This window comes from Salmo salar, chromosome ssa21 (assembly GCF_905237065.1).
Source record: "Salmo salar chromosome ssa21, Ssal_v3.1, whole genome shotgun sequence".
In the NCBI taxonomy this organism is placed as follows: domain Eukaryota; kingdom Metazoa; phylum Chordata; class Actinopteri; order Salmoniformes; family Salmonidae; genus Salmo; species Salmo salar.
In genome coordinates this window covers 23,281,339-23,301,161 of record NC_059462.1, presented here as the reverse complement: position 1 = coordinate 23,301,161, position 19,823 = coordinate 23,281,339, and the positions used below count along the sequence as shown (strand labels likewise).

Below are 19,823 nucleotides of genomic sequence, written 5' to 3'. Positions count from 1 at the left end.
TGTCTTGTATGCTGCTGCATAAATTATGTAATATGCCAGGGAGATATGTATACTGTAGCTAAGAAAGTAATACTATGTGTACGTTGTGTAGTAAGCTGTTAGTAGCCCATGTGCCTCACCCTAATAATTTGCTCTATTTACGCCTCTTAATTTAGCCTACTGTTCTGACTTGGTGGTGCACATGTAGCCTATAACCTGTTTTAGAGAAATGTAATCATTGAATATTGTAAGAGCTTTCATTGTCTGCTTATATGCCCCCTTTATTTATCCTACGGTTCTGACTTGGTGTACAGGGAGAACACTGTAAGAATGGCCCATGTTCTGAATTCTGTCGCTGTACATTTTAAAAGTGCTAAACAAATAGTTATATTGACTACGTCCGTCCTAGCTCGCTCATTAATGTCTTAATCGAAATTACGGATTGCCTCTTATCCGCTTGTTGTCCCCTTATGCCATAGTTTAAACATCTCAATTGTCATTAGAAACCACATCTGTTAAAGCAAGTCAGCCATATCAGCTATGTTTTGTAAGGCAGTAAATGAGGCTGAATGATCTGTTTCGCTGCCAGACAAGGCTCCGCTGATAGACAGGTGTAGCAGTGTTAGGACTGCTGTTGGGGCAGCTTTATGTAGGCCTTAACATTTTGTGGGCACCGTTTGTCACCGTTATAGTACAATTAATCTATTGTTTAGTGTTGTGTTGTGTAGTGGCTTTGCTGGTATGCAAAAAAATGTTTCTGCCCCACCAAGATGTACATGCTAAAATTGCCACTGACCATGGCTATAATTTAACACATTTGCCACTTGAAATGTGTTCAACATCCACTAACCAAACCATTAGTCCTAGATTGCTATTATGAAACTCGAATTCAACAATGCCAATAATGTTTTCAATATGAATTTTGCATTAAAAAGAAGCTTAAACAAATCATGTAAGAATTAACTATAGCCATTGAATTCTACCGTGCCTATATACAGTGATTTATAGGTAATTATAAAATGTGTGTGTCAAGCCCTGAATTCTGATTGGCTGACAGCGGTGGTATATCAGACCATATACCGAAGGTATGCAATTATTTTTTACTGCTCCATTTACGTTGGTAACCAATTTATAATAGCAATAAGTCACTTCTGGGGTTTGTGGTATATGGCCAACATACCACACCTAAGGGCTGTATCCAGGCACTCCGTGTTGCATCGTGGTTAAGAACAGCCCTTAGCCTTGGTATATTGGCCATATACCACACCCCCTCAGGCCTTATTGCTTCATTATACAACAGGGGGGTCTAATCCTGGATGCTGATTGGTTAAAACCGCATTCCAGCAGGTGTGTCTATTCCTCAAATTACCACCAGCTAAATCTATGATTTACTCTGTTCCGTCTGACTGCGCAATCCTACTATCTCATCAACTCAAAACTAAATGTTAGTCTAAAGGAAATGTGAGATAATGTCTAGATGCTTTTTATAGTGGAAATCAAGTTTGTAAATTGCCTGGCTGGGCTGATGAGACAGTGATGGATGGAACAGAGTAAATAGGAATTTTAATGTAATAGATTTAGCCAGTGGTAACTTGTGAAATAGACACAGGCTGGAACACGGTTTTAACCAATCAGCAGTCAGGAATTAGACTCCATTGTTTATAATATGCAATATTGTAACATATTTGCAGCCGACAACATTAAGGATATTTGATGATGCATTTAGTTCAATTTACTTTAGCCTAGTAGGCTAATATGAATATTACTAACATTTTCATAATAGCAAGCTAGGTCTGATGGTTTGGTTAGCTAAACTAGCACGTCTGTTTTTTTGGTTACCACAGCAACTACTGTAGCTATCGAGTAAACTTGCTAGTTACTTCAGGGGATGTTGAACACATTTCTACCAGCAACACATTTCTAGTGAAAAATATACAAATTATAGCCATGGCAAATGTGTTAAATTCTGTGTTAATTTATAGCCAATTCCACTCCGCAAGCACGTTGTGGAACACACCTTCCACGTCGTTCTTTATTTTCCATAGAAAGCATAGCCACTCATTGATTACACCTTACTTGAATAGTATTATCCATAATGCTTTGTTTGTGTCTGTAAGTGTATGCGAATTTGCATAGTCCTGTTCTAACCTGTGCTTTTGTGCCCGCGTAGTACATAGGCCTGCAGGCTGCAGTAGCATACTGTAATAGCCTAGCCTATATGTGTGTTCAGATTATTTTTTTATATCAATAGCATAACAGCAAGTGTGGTATCCTGAGGTTTTCCTCTAAACTACATCTCCCTTTGAACTTTATTTTGATCTTCAGGCAATCAAGTTGAAACATCTAAGGATCCTATTGACATATCTCTGTAATGACGAATTATTTCTAGAATTATCCACTAGTGTTTCTGTCACGCCTGCTCCCGCTCCCCCTCCCTAGCGCTCGAGGGCGCCAGGATGCCCATCATTACACACACCTGTCATTTTCGTTACGCGCATCAGCACTTCATTGGACACACCTGTACTCCTTCACATTTTGATTGCCTTCCCTATATCTGTCTGTTCCTCTGTTTCATCCCCATGTCAGCATTAATGTCATTATGTTTTTCATGTCCAGATGCTGTCCTGTCTTGTTTCATGACAGTTTATTAATTAAATGGTCACTCCCTGTACTTGCTTTTCATCTCCAAGCATCTGTCCTCACAGTTTCTGCGGGTAGAAATCCTTAAAAATGTTCTATAATTGACACAAGCTGTATCCAACCAAACAATCAAATAATATTTTATTTGTCACACGCTTCGTAAAAACAACAGGTGTAGACCCACAGTGAAATGCTTACTTACGGCCCCTTCCCAACAATGCAAGAAAACAAATATTTAACAAATTATAACACAACAAATAAGTGAAAAGTACATTATTTTCTTTAGGAATGTAGTGAAGTAAAGTAAAACTAGTTTACAATTTATATTTTTAAGTACAGATGCAGCCAGTTAAGATGCTCTCAATGGCGCAGCTGTAGAACTTTTTGTGGATTTGAGGGCCCATGCCAAATCTTTTCAGCCTCCTGAGAGGGAAGAGGCATTGTCATGCTTTCTTCACGACTGTGTTGGTGTGTGTGGTCCATGTTAATTCCTTACTGAAGTGGACACCGAGGAACTTGAAGCTCTTGACCCGCTCCACTACATCCCTGTCGATGTGGATGGCGTGCTCGGCCCTCTGTTTCCTGTAGTCCATGATCAGCTCCTTTGTCTTGCTGGTTGTGCGTGTGTTTGACAGAGGGATTGCCTGAGCCAGGGGAGGCGTAGCTCTGCGAATCTTAAATAGCACGAGACCTATTATTTGGCAAGAAATACTATTTGTAGATCAGTGATTCTACACCTGACTTTGCTGAAACTAGCAGTTAAAGGAAAAAGTCAATGAAACCAAGCATGGAAGTATATTGTAGAAAATTTGTGGGGGAGCCCCGACCGGGACTCGAACTCGTTTAGCCAACACCTAATATAATATACAGTGCATTCGGAAAGTATTCAGACCCCTTGACTTTTTCCACAATTTGTAATGTTACAGACGTATTCTAAAATGTATTAAATAAACATTTCCTCATCAATCTACACACAATACCTCATAATGACAAAGTGAAAACAAGTTTTTAAATTTCTTTGCAAATGTATAACATTTTAAAACAGAACTAATTTATTTACGTAAGTATTCAGACTCTTTGCTATGAGACTCGAAATTGAGCTGAGGTGCATCCTGTTTCCATTGATCATCCTTGCGATGATTCTACAACTTGATTGGAGTCCACCTGTGGTAAATTCAATTGATTAGACATGATTTGGAAAGGCCAACACGTGTCTATATAAGGTCCCACAGTTGACAGTGCATGTCAGAGCAAAAACCAAGCCATGAGGTCGAAGGAATTGTCCGTAGAGCTCTGAGACAGGATTGTGTCGAGGCACAGATCTGGGGAAGGGTACCAAAACATTTCTGGAGCATTGAAGGTCCCCAAGAACACAGTGGCCTCCATTATTCTTAAATGGAAGAAGTTTGGAACCACCAAGACTCTTAATAGAAATGACCGCCCGGCCAAACTGAGCAATCGGGGGAGAAGGGCCTTGGTCAGGGAGGTGACAAAGAGCTCAATGGTCACTCTGACAGAGCTCCAGAGTTCCTCTGTGGAGATGGGAAAAACTTCCAGAAGGACAACCATCTCTGCAGCACTCTACCAACCAGGCCTTTATGGTCGAGTGGCCAGATGGAAGCCACTCCTCAGTAAAAGTCATGACAGCCCGCTTGACAGGTTGCCAAAAGGCCCCTAAAGGACTCTGACCATGAGAAACAAAATGAAGCTCTTTAGCCTGAATGCCGAGCGTCACGTCTGGAGGAAACCTGGCACCAGCCCTACGGTGAAGCATTGTGGTGGCAGCATCATGATGTGGGGATGTTTTTCAGCTGCAGGGACTGGAAGACTAGTCAGGATCAAGGGAAAGATGAACGGAGTAAAGTACAGAGCGATCTTTGATGAAAACCTGCTCCAGAGCGCTCAGGACCTCAGACTGGTGCAAAGGTTCACCTTCCAACAGGCTAACGACCCTAAGCACACAGCCAAGACAACACAGGAGTGGCTTCGGGACAAGTCTCTGAATGTCTGAGTGGCCCAGCCAGAGCCCCTACTTGAACCCGATCGAGCATCTATGGAGAGACCTGAAAATAGCTGTGCAGCGACTCTCCCCATCCAACCTGACAGAGCTTGAGGGGATCTGCAGAGAAGAATGAGAGAAACTTCCCAAATACAGGACTGCCAAGCTTGTAGCGTTTGCAAACATTTCTAAAAACCTGTTTTTGCTTTGTCATTATGGGGTATTGTGTGTAGATTGGTGAGGGAAAAAAACTATTTAATCGATTTTAGAATAAGGCTGTAACGTAACAAAATGTGGAAAAAGTCAAGGTGTCTGAGTACTTTCTGAATGCACTGTATGCCATTTAGCAGACATTTTTATCCAAAGAGAGTTACATTTTAAGTACGGGTGTTCCTGGGAATCAAAACCACTATCCTGGCGTTGCAAGAGCCATGCACTACCAACTGAGCTACAGATGACCACCGTAACCATTACGCCTAGAGGCCCGACCATCGCTAGGGTATGTCATCCCGGTAACCTACCCCAACATTGAGAGTGGGCGTGTCATGGAACTCCACTGCTTCTGGAGCTCTGAGAGACAGGGAGACAAAGAAATACACGAACAACAAAAAGATAGAAACAAGAACAGGCCAACCTCATCCTATCACCCACACCACTGCAACACACTCCACACAATTATCCACCACAACATCCTGACCCAGAGAGGAGAGTAGAACAGCTATTTACCCTTTAACATTCTCCTGCTTAGCTTTGTTCCTCTTCTTCCAGCATTAGTAGATGACAATTCTCAGGACCAGGACCCAAACTAGGACCCCTCCAATGATAGCGATGGTTGCGGTAGACATGTTCATCATGGAGGCTGAAGAGTGAATAGGTAGAGTGATAGAATGAGGAGAAGAAGAGAGGGATAAGAAAATAAGTTTGATGGCAAGACTGAGCCTTGTTAATAAATGGGAATTGGTGCCTGAGTTGCAGAGGCCTTGATTCAGTCATCACTATACCAATCCTAACCGAAAACTGCATCCAACCCCCCTCCACACCTCCAAACAAATAGCAACTGCAATACTCAATACTCACAGAAGCAATTTAACGTACCTGGCACTTCCTTTTTCTCCGTTCTGCTTTGGATGCTTATGGAGTCCCTTGGGTGCAAGAATGGTCTATCCATCCTATCCACAAATTATTTATGCATAGTAGTACACAGGGACTGGTCTCTAAATTACATTCTCTGCTACGTAAAATTACTCATAAACCAATCCCTTCCCACGTGTCATGGAAGAAAGACATTTCCGTATGTAATACTGTAACTAATTGAACCAGAGTTTGGTCCAACATATCAATTTCATCAAGAAACCCCAACCACCAAATGATACATTACAATTTGGCCCATAGAACTTACTGCACAACATGCAAACTATTTCAAATGACAGCTAGACAGACCCCAAATTGCTCACTGTGTCCTCAGGGGGCTCCTGGGGCATTTTTTCATGTGGTTTGGGAGTGCCCAGGGGTTTTACATTTCTGGAGTTGTGTTTCATCCAGTCTTTCTGTCATAATGGGTAGAAATGTACCATGTTCACAATCTATTTTGTTGTTAAATGATTACACTATTTTATATCTGTCAAACAGCAAAGTATTTGGCTGGCTGGATTAACAGCAGTCAAAAAAAGTATCGCTTCACATTGGCAGGCCCCTCATTCTTTAAGCAGACAGCAGTGGCTGCTATCATTCAAGTACATTATAAACATGGAAATATCTGTAAGACGCATACATGGGGCGAGTGAGAGACATATTTGCTCTTTCATCAACAAATTGCTGATGACACAACAGTGGTAGGCCTGATCACCGACAACGAGACAGCCTATAGGGAGGAGGTCAGAGACCTGGCCTTCTGGTGCCAGGACAACAACCTCTCCCTCAACATGATCAAGACAAAGGAGATGATTGTGGACTACAGGCAAAGGAGGGCCGAGCACACCCCCATTCTCATCGACGGGGCTGTAGTGGAGCAGAGTTTCAAGATCCTTGGCGTCCACATCACCAACAAACTAACATGGTCCAAGCACACCAAGACAGTTATGAAGTGGGCACGACAAAACCTATTCCCCCTCAGACTGAAAAGATTTGACATGGGTCCTCAAAAGGTTTTACTGCTGCACCATCGAGAACATCATGACAGGTTGCATCACAGCCTGGTTGCATCACTAATCATTTGTTATTCTTATCTCATACTTAATTTTTTTTAGGTATTTTCTTAAAACTGCATTGTTGGTTAAGGGCTTGTAAGTAAGCATTTCACTGTAAGGTCTACACCTGTTGTATTCAGGGCGTATGTGACAAATAACATTTGATTTGATTTGAATGACTGTAAAAAGACTGCTATTGTGAAACACTAATCTACATTTGGGGAAGTCCTGTGGGTGGGGCGTGGTGCAGGGAACTGTTTGTCTTGCTCGGTCTTGTCACTTATTTTTCTGTCCATGTGTACCTGTTTTGTGTACCTTATTAAAAATAATACAAACATTTGATCACAAAAAAAAAGGTATACTGAATACTTATGGGGCATGACAGTAAAGTTTGAGCTGGCAGAGTGATTCTGGTTGGTTGCCATGCAGATGTAGAAACCAGAAGTCTCCATAGAGATATTGAAAAGAGAGAACTGCACGGAAACCTCTGAAAGAATAACAAGGAAATTAGGAAGTAAAATTTAATAGAGGATAGCTGCACGTCAGTAGAGACTGCTGAGTGAAGGACAACTCATAATAATGGCTGGAATGGAGTAAATGGAAAGGTGTCAAACATGTTTGATTTCATTCACTCCATTCCAGCCATTATCATGAGCCATTCTGCTCTCAGCAGCCTCCACTGCTGTAAGTACACACTGATAAACAAATGGATGTTTTACATAAACTCTGCCATTATTCTATTGCTTGTTCAAAGTAAATCTGAACACACACACAGTACATACTCAGTGGTCCTAGGTGGGAATGCTCTGGGGGTGTTGTTGGTCCAGTACTCTGCTTCACCCTGCACTGTCCTACAGGTACAGAGGGACTGGGGAGGGAAGGAAACCTCACATCATATTGTGTCATTTGATAACTTGTCCAGTAGAGGGCAGTGTCGTCCTATTGAATACCCTATTAGAGCCATCTTGCCGAAGTAAACTTTGAGAACAGCTAAGCCAGCGTTTCCCAAATTCGGTCCTGGGGACCCTAAGGGGTGCACATTTTGGTTTTTACCCAAGCACTACACAGCTGCTTCAAATAAAAGCTTGAGGATTGTTTGATCATTTGAATCAGCTGTGTAGTCCTATGGCAAAAATCCAAACGTGCACCGCTTGGGGTCCCCAGGACCGAGTTTGGAAAACCCTGACCTAACCAGTGGCAGGTATTTTACTTCTCCCTTTACATGACAAGACACAGAATTGAAGTATCTATTCCATCTTTAAACAGATGTAACTTTTTCATCCAGACTTCATCTATCAGTCTTCCCTGTGGCTCAGTTGGTAGAGCATGGTGTTTGCAACGCCAGCATGGTGTGTGCGACGCCAGGGTTGTGGGTTTGATCCCCATGGGGGGCCAGTACCAACAAAAAAAAACAATTGTAAAAAAAAATAAAATGCATGAAAAGAAATGTATGCATTCACTACTGTAAGTCGCTCTGGATAAGAGCGTCTGCTAAATTACCAAAATGTAAATGTAAAATCATACCATTTCCCTACATGGCTACTGATCTCACCCAGGACCACCAATTGTATATGGCGGACAGCTTCCCCTTGTCGTCTCCAGGGATCTGGACCCTGCACTGCCACAGCTGGTTCTCATGTATGGTCACCTGGCGCAGGGTGCTCTGCCCTCCAGGGACATCATGGTTCAACTCTGCTCAGCCCTCATAGGAGGGCTCGATGTCCAGTTGACCGTTGTTAAAGTACAACAAGGCAATAATGATCTGCATGAACCAGGGAGACATAAATAATACACACTACAGCAGTGGTCAAATAAGTACACTGTATCTAGTCCTCTTAGTAATTAAGCCTTAGCATGTCCAACTGGGGAAAATAATTCCATCTATGTAATTAAGAGAACTTATCTTCACTTGATCCAACTGTACTCCTATTGATCTTCATTTCCATTTTGACATTAAGAAAAGGGTGCAATCCCTTCTCTCGTCTTCTGACTGACCTTTGGATCAACACAGAGTAATCAGCCTCCATGGACCATGAGATGATGACCAATTGAGTTGTCTGGCCTGGCAGGTATGAAACTACATGTCAGGGTGACATCATTGCCAGTGGTGTATAGTACTTAAGTAAAAATACTTTGAAGTACTACTTAAGTAGTCTTTGGGGGGTATCTGTACTTTACTATTTGTATTTCTGACAACTTTTACTCCACTACATTCCTCAAGAAAGTATGTACTTTTTACTCATTACATTTTCACTGACACCCATGATTCCCGAGTGTTGGAGTGTGCTCCTGTCTGTCCATATCTATTTTTTTAAAACAAGAAAATAGTGCCTTCTGGTTTGCTTAATATAAGGAATTTGATGTACAACATTTACTTTTACCTTTTACTCAAGTATGACAATTGATTACTTTTTCTACCACTGCACTTAAGTACATTTTAAACCAGATACTTTTACTCAGTTTTACTTGAGTCATTTTCTATTAAGGCATCTTTACTTTTACTCAATTATGACAATTAAGTACTTTTTCCACCACTGATCATTGCCTCACACAGCTTCGTATTTACACCCAACAAAAATATAAACACAACATGTAAAGTGTTGGTCCCATGTTTCATGAGCTGAAATAAAAGATCCCAGACATTTTTCATACACACAAAAAGCTTATTTCTCTATTTCTGTTTACATCCCTGTCCCATGGTGGCGGTGGGGTTATGGCATGGGCAGGCATAAGCTCCGCACAACGAACACAATTGCATTTTATCAATGGCAATTTGAATGCACAGAGATACCGTGACGCGATCCTGAGGCCCATTTCCGTGCCATTCATCCCCCGCCATTACGTCATGTTTCAGCATGATAATGCACGGCCCCATGTCGCAAGGATCTGTACACAATTCCTGGAAGATGAAAATGTCCCATTTCTTCCACGGCCTGCATACTCACCAGCCATGTCACCCATTGAGCATGTTTGGAATGCTCTGGATTGACGTGTATGACAGTGTGTTCTAGTTCCTGACAATATCCAGCCACTTCGCACAGCCATGGAAGAGTAGTGGGACAACATTCCACAGGCGACAATCAACAGCCTGATCAACTTTATGCGAAGGATAGAGGATGAGAATGTGTCGCGCTGCATGAGGCAAATGGTGGTAACACCAGATACTGACTGGTTTTCTAATTCACGCCCCTACTTTTTTGTTTTAAAGGTATCTGTGACCAACAGATGCATGTCTGTATTCCCAGTCATGTGAAATCCAGAGATTAGGGCCTAGTGAATTTCTCAATTGACTGATATCCTTATATTAACTGTAACTCAGTAACATCTTTGAAATTGTTGCATGTTGCGTTTATATTTTTCTTCAGGTTGTGGAATTGTGACCTGAAGATCCCAAGCAGATAACGCTGAAAAGCAAATTAGTCATATTCTCTTCATCAGAAATCACTTTCAAATGTGTTGCCTGGTTCGGTTGGTAGAGCATGGTGCTTGCAACGCCAGAGCTGTTGGATCGATTCCCATGGAGGACCAGTACAAAAATCTATGCACCGGAACCCTGGCCCCTTGGTGGTTTCAAACAGTTTTTTTATCATGTCATATTTTGTGAGTTCAGTATATCCTTGTTTAGTGCGTGTAATTCATTATTTATTGATAAGGGATTTATATGTTTAAATGTAATGATTAAATAATTCTACCCTGAAACTTAACTATTAGTGATTATTAGTTTATGTAGCATGTATAATGAATAATTAAAGTACTAAACGTAAGTCCCATAAGGTTTAGTAGAGACCTGTGAGGAAGAGAAATATATGTGTGCATGTGTGTGCCTAAGAGAATACCGAGAACAATTAAGACTGTTTGGCCTGACCTGGCTAGAACTCTGAGAAACTTATGATAGGACAGGGAGTACTTCTCAAGGTTCCTCTAATCTCGGGGGAATGGAACGGACAGCGCTGGGTAGTGATAAACAGTGGGGAGAACTCTGGGAAGGGACACAACTCACCTACTGTTCATGTGTATGTATATGCGTAGATTATCTACCGTTTGTGTGGATGTATGTGCGTAAGTAGAGAATGCACTATAAAATGAATGTCTCTGTATTATGGACTTCAGAACGTTCTCTGAATAAACTGTACGAACCTTTTGCAGAAGCTGAGTCTTTGACTAATTATTATTAACCCAGTGTCTAACAAACCTTGGGGATTAGTCTAAGTTTATTGATTGTTAGTTATTATCATTGGGATAGAAAATTCTCTTGACATTTATGCCAAAATGTAATATTTCAAAAATGAATAGGCCTATACAACGATATACATTTTGCAGACACTCTTATCCAGGGCAACTTGATTGATTGTTTTTTTATAAGACAAGTTTAATGCTAGCTAGCAACTTACCTTGGCTCCTTGCAGCCACAAGGTTCTTTTGACGCTGCACTCGCATAACAGGTGGTCAGCTTGCCACGCAGTTTCCTCGTGGATTGCAATGTAATCAGCCATAATCTGTGTCCAAAAAGGCTGATTACCGATTGTTATGAAAACTTGAAATCAGTCCTAATTAATCGCACATCAGATGGGAGCCCCTACCATTGAGAGGTCAGAGGTTGCCACGATCATTTCCCTGCTGACCGGAGAGGCATTGGAGTGGGTCAGGTTGATGGCTATGTTCAGGCGGTCTCGATCAGCCACCAGAGGGCAGAGAGGGAGGTGAGCACCTACTCTAACTCTTGCAGGGTGCCCAGACTGCTGTGGAGTGTGCCCTCACCTTCCGGACCGTGGCAGCCTCCAGCAGATGGAATGAGCCGGCACTCCGTGTAACAGTACATCTTCCGTCCCTCTCCTCGGCCCTACCTGGGCTTGAACCAGGGACCCTCTGCACACATCTACAACTGCCTCCCACGAAGCATCGTTACCCATCACTCCACATAAGCCACAGCCCTTGCAGAGCAAGGGGAACAACTACTTCAAGGTCTCAGAGCGAGTGACGTCACTGATTGAAGCGCTCACCCCGCTAACCATTTCACATCGGTTACATCCGCACCCTATTCAGAAGAGGACTGCACAAAGAGGTCCAGACGGAGCTGGCGTTCTGAGACGACAACCTCTCCTTGGACGCACTCATCGGGATGGCCATCCGTCTGGGTAACCTTCTGCAGGAGCATCGGCACCTCCATCGCCTCTCGCCCTCCTCCTTTGGCCATCCTGAGACAGAGCCTGAACTAACTGAGATAGGGTCCACACACCTCCCCGCGGCAGAGAGACACCATCGGCGACAACTGGAGCGCTATCCCTATTGTGGTCAGGAGGGGCACCAGATTCAACGGTGTCTGGTGCGTCCTAAACAGGTATCCACGAGGGCAGAGGGACCGCCCTGTTATCATCCGTCTCCCGGGGCCGGCATGAGTATTTCATCATCATCTCTTTCTGCCAAACCCTTTCTGGTTTCAATTTCACTGACTGGCTGTCCCTCGTGTTCTCTACAGCTCTAGTGGACTCCGATGCCGTGGGGAATTTCATTGCCAAGGACCTTGCCTCCTCCCGGAACAATCCCTCATACCTGCTCTCCTATACTTTTCCGGTCCAAGCCCTGGATAAGCGACCATTGGGATCCAGCACAATCAACCACATCACAGCACACCTCACTGTGGGACCCATACACCAGGAAAACCTTCCCTTCCTCATACACAAAGTAATCCTGAAAATCATCGCCTGGGTACCAGGATGCCGGAGGACCTGCCTTCTCATACCCTGTGGTTCCACACCGGTTTAGAGTCCTGTAAGTGCCCTCCAGCCAGCATGCCAATTGCACGCTCCCTCAATTTGAGACATCTGTGGCATTGTGTTGTGTGACAAAACTGCACATTTTAGAGTGGCCTTTTATTGCCCCCTGCACAAGGTGCACCTATGTAATGATCATGCTGTTTAAATCAGCTTCTTGATATGCCACACCTGTCAGATGGATAGATTATTTTGGCAAAGGAGAAATGCTCACTAACAGGGATGTAAACAAATGTGTGCACAACATTTGATCGAAATAAGCTTTTTGTGAGTATGGCACATTTCTGGGATCTTTTATTTCAGCTCATGAAACCAACACTTTTACATGTTGTGTTTATATTTTTGTTCAGTGTAGTTAATGTGAGCTAACCAAAATGCATTGCTTCTGACCTGCCATGATCCTGCTTTACATCTGACAAATATTTTTGCTACCTAGATAATAATGGTTTAGTTCATTATCTAGCTAGCTAGCTTTAAGTGGAAAACTGAGTCTTGCTGTAAAATGCAGCTAGCTAGCAAACTCGACTTTAGACATTTTAGCCAAGCCAACTAGCTTGATACTCAGTAACGTTAGCTTACTATACTTTCTGGAGAACTGGACATTCCTCTCGTTCGACTCCTTGCCTACTTTCGTCTCTTGGTCTTCTTCTAGGTTCAAAACTATATGGCTGTAGTCTGGTGTCTTATTGTCAAAAGAAACTGACTCAAACACAGCCACCTGGTGCAGTCAACGGCTCAGTGTTCCAAAACTATTCACCTGTTTCTACGTCAAGCAAGGAACATTTTATTTTTGTGTGTTTTTAATGGTGCACGTGCGGCATATAATATTTTATTTCCAATTTCCCCCCAAAAAGTGACTGTTTTGGGGGACGATAATGTGAAACATGGCCTTTAAGCTTTGAACAAGTTCTGTCATACTGAACGCAGACAAATACAATCGATCATCGCGCCGTGGCATTGATCAACCAATGGTGTGTTAGATACTATCCACATAAGTTTGCTTGACACCCCCTCATTATCATATTGGAGGAAGAAATACAGAAATGTAAAAAAATATGAATGAAATGAAAAGGTGGGATTCATTATTTATATGTGTGCAATAATTCATCCATGTATTTATCTATTTGTTTGCATTCACATAATTCTAATTCTGGCAGCTTTGGTTCTCCATACATGTTGACGCCAATGCTTCCTTCCCACAAATTGGCTGGATGTCCTTTGGGTGGTGGACCATTCTTGATAAACACAGGAAAGTGTTGAGTATGAAAAACCCAGCAGTGTTACAGTTCTTGACACACTCAAACCAGTGTGCCTGGCACCTACTATCATACCCCTTCAAAGGCACTTAAATCTTTTGTCTTGCCCATTCACCCTCCAAATGCCACACATACACAATCCATGTCTCAAGGCTTACAAATCCTTCTTTAACCTGTCTCCTCCCCTAAATCTACACTAACTGAAGTGGATTTAACAAGTGACATCAGTAAGGGATCATACTGTAGCTTTCACCTGGATTCACCTGGTCAATCTATGTCATGGAAAGAGTAGGTGTTCCTAATGTTTTGTACACAGTGTATATGGGTCTTTCTATAAACTAGGGTACCAGTGAGGATTTCCTATGCTAGACAACTTGTCACAGCTGTTGATATGTCATTGATACTAATCTGCATAAAATGTTTATGGCATTTCATTAAGATATAAGGGGGGGGGACATACAGTTGTGGTCAGAAGTTTACATACACCTTAGCCAAATACATTTAAACTCAGTTTTTCACAATTCCTGACATTTAATCCTAGTAAAAATTCCCTGTCTTAGGTCAGTTAGGATCACCACTTTATTTTAAGAATGTGAAATGTCAGAATAATAGTATAGAGAATGATTTCAGTTTTTTATTTCTTTCATCACGTTCCCAGTACATACACTAAGTATTTGGTAGCATTGCCTTTAAATTGTTTAACTTGGGTCAAACATTTTGGGTAGCCTTCCACAAGCTTCCCACAATAAGTTGGGTGAATTTTGGCCCAGTCCTCCTGACAGAGCTGGTGTAACTGAGTCAGGTTTCTAGGCCTCCTTGCTCGCACATGCTTTTTCAGTTCTGCCCCCAAATTTTCTATAGGATTGAGGTCAGGGCTTTGTGATGGCCACTCCAGTACCTTGACTTTGTTGTCCTTCAGCCATTTTGCCACAACTTTGGAGGTATGCTTGGGGTCATTGTCCATTTGGAAGATCCATTTGCGATCAAGCTTTAACTTCCTGACTGATGTCTTGCGATGTTGATTCAATATATCCACATAATTTTCCATCCTCATGATGCCATCTATTTTGTGAAGTGCACCAGTCCCTCCTGCAGCAAAGCACCCCCACAACATGATGCTGCCACCCCTGTGCTTCACGGTTGGGATGGTGTTCTTCGGCTTGCAAGCTTCCCCCCTTTTTCCTCCAAACATAAGGATGGTCATTATGGCCAAACTGTTCTATTTTTGTTTCATCAGACCAGAGGACATTTCTCCAAAAAGTACCATCTTTGTCCCCATGTGCAGTTGCAAACCGTGGTGGTTTTGGAGCAGTGGCTTCTTCCTTGCTGAGCGGCCCTTCAGGTTATGTCGATATAGGTCTCATTTTACTGTGGATATAGATACTTTTGTATCTGTTTCCTCCAGCATCTTCACAAGGTCCTTTGCTGTTGTTCTGGGATTGATTTGCACTTTTTGCATCAAAGTACGTAGTGGTATGACAGCTGTGTGGTCCCATGGTGTTGATACTTGCGTACTATTGTTTGTACAGATGAACGTGGTACCTTCAGGCATTTGGAAATTGCTCCCAAGCATGAACCAGACTTGTGAAGGTCTACAATTTTTTTTCTGAGGTCTTGGCTGATTTTTTTTGATTTTCCCATGATGTCAAGCAAAGAGGCACTGAGTTTTAAGGTAGGCCTTGAAATACATCCACAGGTACACCTCCAATTGACTCAAATTATGTCTATTAGCCTATCAGAAGCTTCTAAAGCCATGACATCATTTTCTGGAATTTTCCAAGCTGTTTAAAGGTACAGTCAACTTAGTGTATGTAAACTTCTGACCCACTGGGATTGTGATACAGTGAATTATAAGTGAAATAAATATGTCTGTAAACAATTGTTGGAAAAATTACTTGTGTCATGCACAAAGTAGATGTCCTAACCGACTTGCCAAAACTATAGTTCGTTAACAAGAAATTTGTGGAGTGGTTGAAAAACTAGTTTTAATGACTCCAACCTAAGTGTATGTAAACTTCCGACTTCAATTGTAGCCTAGTGTTTAGAGCGTTGGGCCAATAACTGAAAGGTTGCCAGATCGAATCCCTGAGCTGACAAGCTAAATATCTGTCGTTCTGCCCCTGAACAAGGCAGTTAACCCACTGTTCCTAGGCTGTCATTGTAAATAAGAATTTGTTCTTAACTGACTTGCCTAGTTAAATACGTTTTTTTTTTTTTTAAGTAAATGTAACCACTCAAATTCATAGACAGGGCTATGGATGCAAGGACTGACTGTCCATGAAATCAAAATCATAGTTTTAACCATGTTTTGGGGCTATAGTGTTTGTTTACATTTTATTGTTTACAGACAGAGGAGTAAAATAAGCTTATTTTGGGTTCTGGTGGGGTACGACTGTTGATCGAAGCTCATGAGATTCCAAGATTCCTTTAAAGATTTCCAAGATGGCGTAGCAGTCAGATGTCTTTGTCTTGTCTCGTCCCGTCCCATGCATATATATTTTTATTCGCATTCTTTTTAATATTTTCCTAAACCTCAACTTCAAAATACTCTCCTGCAACCCGCCACACCCAATGTGGTGTGGATCTGTTTTTTTTTTCTAAAGTATTTCTATTTACCTCCGAACTGGAATACCTCAACTGAAGCAGCTAGCTAGCTAGCTAACTAGCTATCAGCTATCAGTCAGCTAACCACTGCTAGCGGTCATCAGCTAACCTTTAGCTCGGAAAGCTCTCGCCAGTTCGTACAACGCGTTTCAAACCAGAGCATACCGGACCTATTTTTCTCTCCATATCCCCGGATTCCTACCGCAAACTCTGAACCTTTTCATCTGGATCATGGCAGCTAGCTAACCGCAACCCGGGTTGACTACTCCTGGCTAACGTTTCCGTCCCGGAGCTAGCACCAACTAGCCTGGAGCTAGCCCATGCTAGCCCCATCTCCCGGCTAGGGCTCCTGGGCTACTCCTGAAGCCCACTCCTCGGCTACAGTATCCAGACTCCTACTGCCGGTACAGGGCACGGAACCCCGCCGATCCTTCACGACTGGAATACTGACATAATCTGCCCGAGAATCCCAACAGGCCCCTCAGGCGCGACGTCCCCTGAAGGCCCATTCTGCTAACCGCGGCCTGCTAGCTATCTATAGCATATTGGACTGTTAGCTGATCCATCGGCCAGTTTCTTGGACCAGTATACCCATTTTGCCAAGTGGACTTGGACCCCTCTGCTACTTGGAACCCTACTAATTCCACGACTGGTCTATCGACGTCACTGCAAGGAGGAGGCAAAAACAGACTTTTCCCCACCGCGACGTCCCTCTAAGGCCCTTATGCTAGCTTGCTAGCCTCGGTCTGCTAACTGCTAGCTTGCTAGCCTTGGCCTGCTAACTGTCTGAATCGCCGTGTCCCCAGCCGGCCCAACCACTCACTGAACCCATTCGATCACTTGGCTACGCATGCCTCTCCCTAATATCAATATGCCTTGTCCATTACTGTCCTGGTTAGTGATTACTGTCTCATTTCACTGTAGAGCCTCTAGCCCTGCTCAATATGCCTTAACCAACCATGTTGTTCCACCTCCCACATATGCGATGACATCACCTGGTTTAAACGTCTCTAGAGACTATATCTCCCTCATCATTACTCAATGCCTAGGTTTACCTCCAATGTTCTCTCTTCCTACCATACCTTTGTCTGTACATTATGCTATTGTGCCCAGAAACCTGCTCCCTTTACTCTCTGTTCCGAACGTGCTAGACGGCCAGTTCTTATAGCCTTTAGCCATACCCTACTTCTCCTCTGTTCCTCTGGTGATGTAGAGGTTAATCCAGGACCTGCAGTGCCTAGCTCCACTCCTACTCCCCAGGTGCTCTCATTTGTTGACTTCTGTAACCGTAAAACCCTTGGTTTCATGCATGTTAACATTAGAAGCCTACTCCCTAAGTTTGCTTTATTCACTGCTTTAGCACATTCTGCCAACCCGGATGTCTTAGCAGTGTCTGAATTCTGGCTTAGGAAAACCACCAAAAACCCTGAAATTTCCATCCCTAACTATAACATTTTCCGTCAAGATAGAACTGCCAAAGGGGGCGGTGTTGCAATCTACTGCAGAGATAGCCTGCAGAGTTCTGTCTTACTATCCAGGTCTGTACCAAAACAATCGAAGTTCTACTACTAAAAATTCACCTTTCCAGAAACAAGTCTCACACCGTTGCCGCTTGCTATAGACAACCTTCTGCCCCCAGCTGTGCTCTGGACACCATATGTGAACTGATTGCCCCCCATCTATCTTCTGAGCTCGTGCTGCTAGGTGACCTAAACTGGGACATGCTTAACACCCCGGCCATCCTACAATCTAAGCTTGATGCCCTCAAGCTCACAAATTATCAATGAACCTACAAGGTACAACCCCAAATCCGTAAACACGGGCACCCTCATAGATATCATCCTAACTAACTCGCCCTCCAAATACACCTCTGACGTTTTCAACCAAGATCTCAACGATCACTGCAGCATTGCCTGCATCTGTAATGGGTCTGCGGTCAAACGACCACCCCTCATCACTGTCAAACGTTCCCTAAAACACTTCAGCGAACAGGCCTTTCTAAATCAACCTGGCCGGGGTATCCTGGAATGACATTGACCTCATCCCGTCAGTAGAGGATGCCTGGTTATTCTTTAAAAGTGCCTTCCTCACCATCTTAAATAAGCATGCTCCATTCCATTTTTTTTAACTAGGAATAGATATAGCCCATGGTTCACTCCAGACCTGTCTGCCCTTGACCAGCACAAAAACATCCTGTGGCGTACTGCATTAGCATCAAATAGCCCCCGTGATATGCAGCTTTTCAGGGAAGTTAGGAACCAATATACACAGGCATTTAGGAAAGCTAAGGCTAGATTTTTCAAACAGAAATTTGCATCCTGTAGTACAAACTCAAAAAATATTTGGACCAATATTTCCATGACACTAGCTAACTTGAGTTGGCTAACTAGCGGCTAACATTAATAGAAGCTAGCTAGTAGCGTCACGCATCTTCAGACGAAACCCAGAGGAAACTCTAGAATTTCCGGTATCTAGAGTTGCCATCTGGTCTCTTCACTGTTCGCCTTTAACCAGGGATCAAAATCACCTTAGAATCACAGTTACCTACTTTAACTTCAAAACTAGCCCAGTCTTCTCCCGCTAGCGCTTGCTATTGGTGGAAACGTACTGAACTCTTGCTGTGCCCAATCGAACTGGCAAGCTAGGACTGATGATTTGGTTAGCTAGACTAGGAAGTATGGTTGCTTGGTAACCATGGCAACTAATGTAGCTATGTAGTATAAACTTTCTAGCTACTTCAGTGGATGTTGAACAAATTTCTACTGGCAAATGAACACATTTATAGCCATGGTACAAAAGGGATAATCAACTTGGAGCTCTATGCGTTCTCTGGAACACACCTTCCACGTCGTTCATTATTTTCCATAGAACGCATAGCGTACTTAGTTTTTATGTTTAGCTCACATAATATAATTGTAAAGTATTTATTAAGGTGTCTGTTACAGAATAAACGTGGCAAAAACAAATGTAGACATTTAATAAAAAACATTTTTTTTTTACAGTGGTGGGGGAGTGCCAAGCCAAGATGGAGGAGCTGTGGCTTCAAAACAGAGCCCCCTGTCAGTCAATGGTTGCGACCCCATGTGGTCATTGTTAAAAGTATGTGTGTAATCATGGAATGGTTTTGACTCTGTGCCATCTTTTGATTATTTGTTTGTGGTGAAAGTAGGCCTACATCCGTTTTTATTTGATAATGCACTGATTTATTAATTTGTTTTAATGTTTGCTAGTAATTATTCCAATCAATAAATTAACAGTCTTGTTATGAATGATTCATGGAAATGTAATGAAAATAATGTATTTTAATAACTTAATTTGTTTTTATTTGATTTTATAAAATAGCATTTTTTAACTGATAATAAAGTGAAGTAGTGGAGGAAAAACTGAA

General features: G+C 42.6%; 3 long non-coding RNA genes across 4 annotated transcripts in view; 1 reads left to right on the top strand and 2 right to left on the bottom strand.

Annotated features, from left to right (window-relative positions):
* The window catches only part of LOC106581969 (uncharacterized), a 23,380-nt gene extending 3,557 nt beyond the window's left edge, over positions 1-19,823 (top strand). Inside the window, exon 3 of the long non-coding RNA XR_001323216.2 lies at positions 19,438-19,823. This is a non-coding gene — a long non-coding RNA (uncharacterized lncRNA). The remainder of the gene's footprint in view (positions 1-19,437) is intronic.
* Positions 3,130-6,545, bottom strand: LOC106581968 (uncharacterized). Of its 2 annotated transcripts, none has more exons than XR_001323214.2 (3): positions 5,345-6,545; positions 5,140-5,188; positions 3,130-3,293 (listed from the first exon to the last, which is right to left on the bottom strand). It is a non-coding gene; the product is annotated as an uncharacterized lncRNA (long non-coding RNA). The 2 variants fall into 2 exon arrangements; XR_006761185.1 differs by having other exon boundaries at positions 5,140-5,477; positions 5,714-6,545.
* Positions 6,866-19,130, bottom strand: LOC106581967 (uncharacterized). The gene is made up of 4 exons (XR_001323211.2): positions 18,984-19,130; positions 8,357-8,566; positions 7,587-7,672; positions 6,866-7,291 (listed from the first exon to the last, which is right to left on the bottom strand). It is a non-coding gene; the product is annotated as an uncharacterized lncRNA (long non-coding RNA).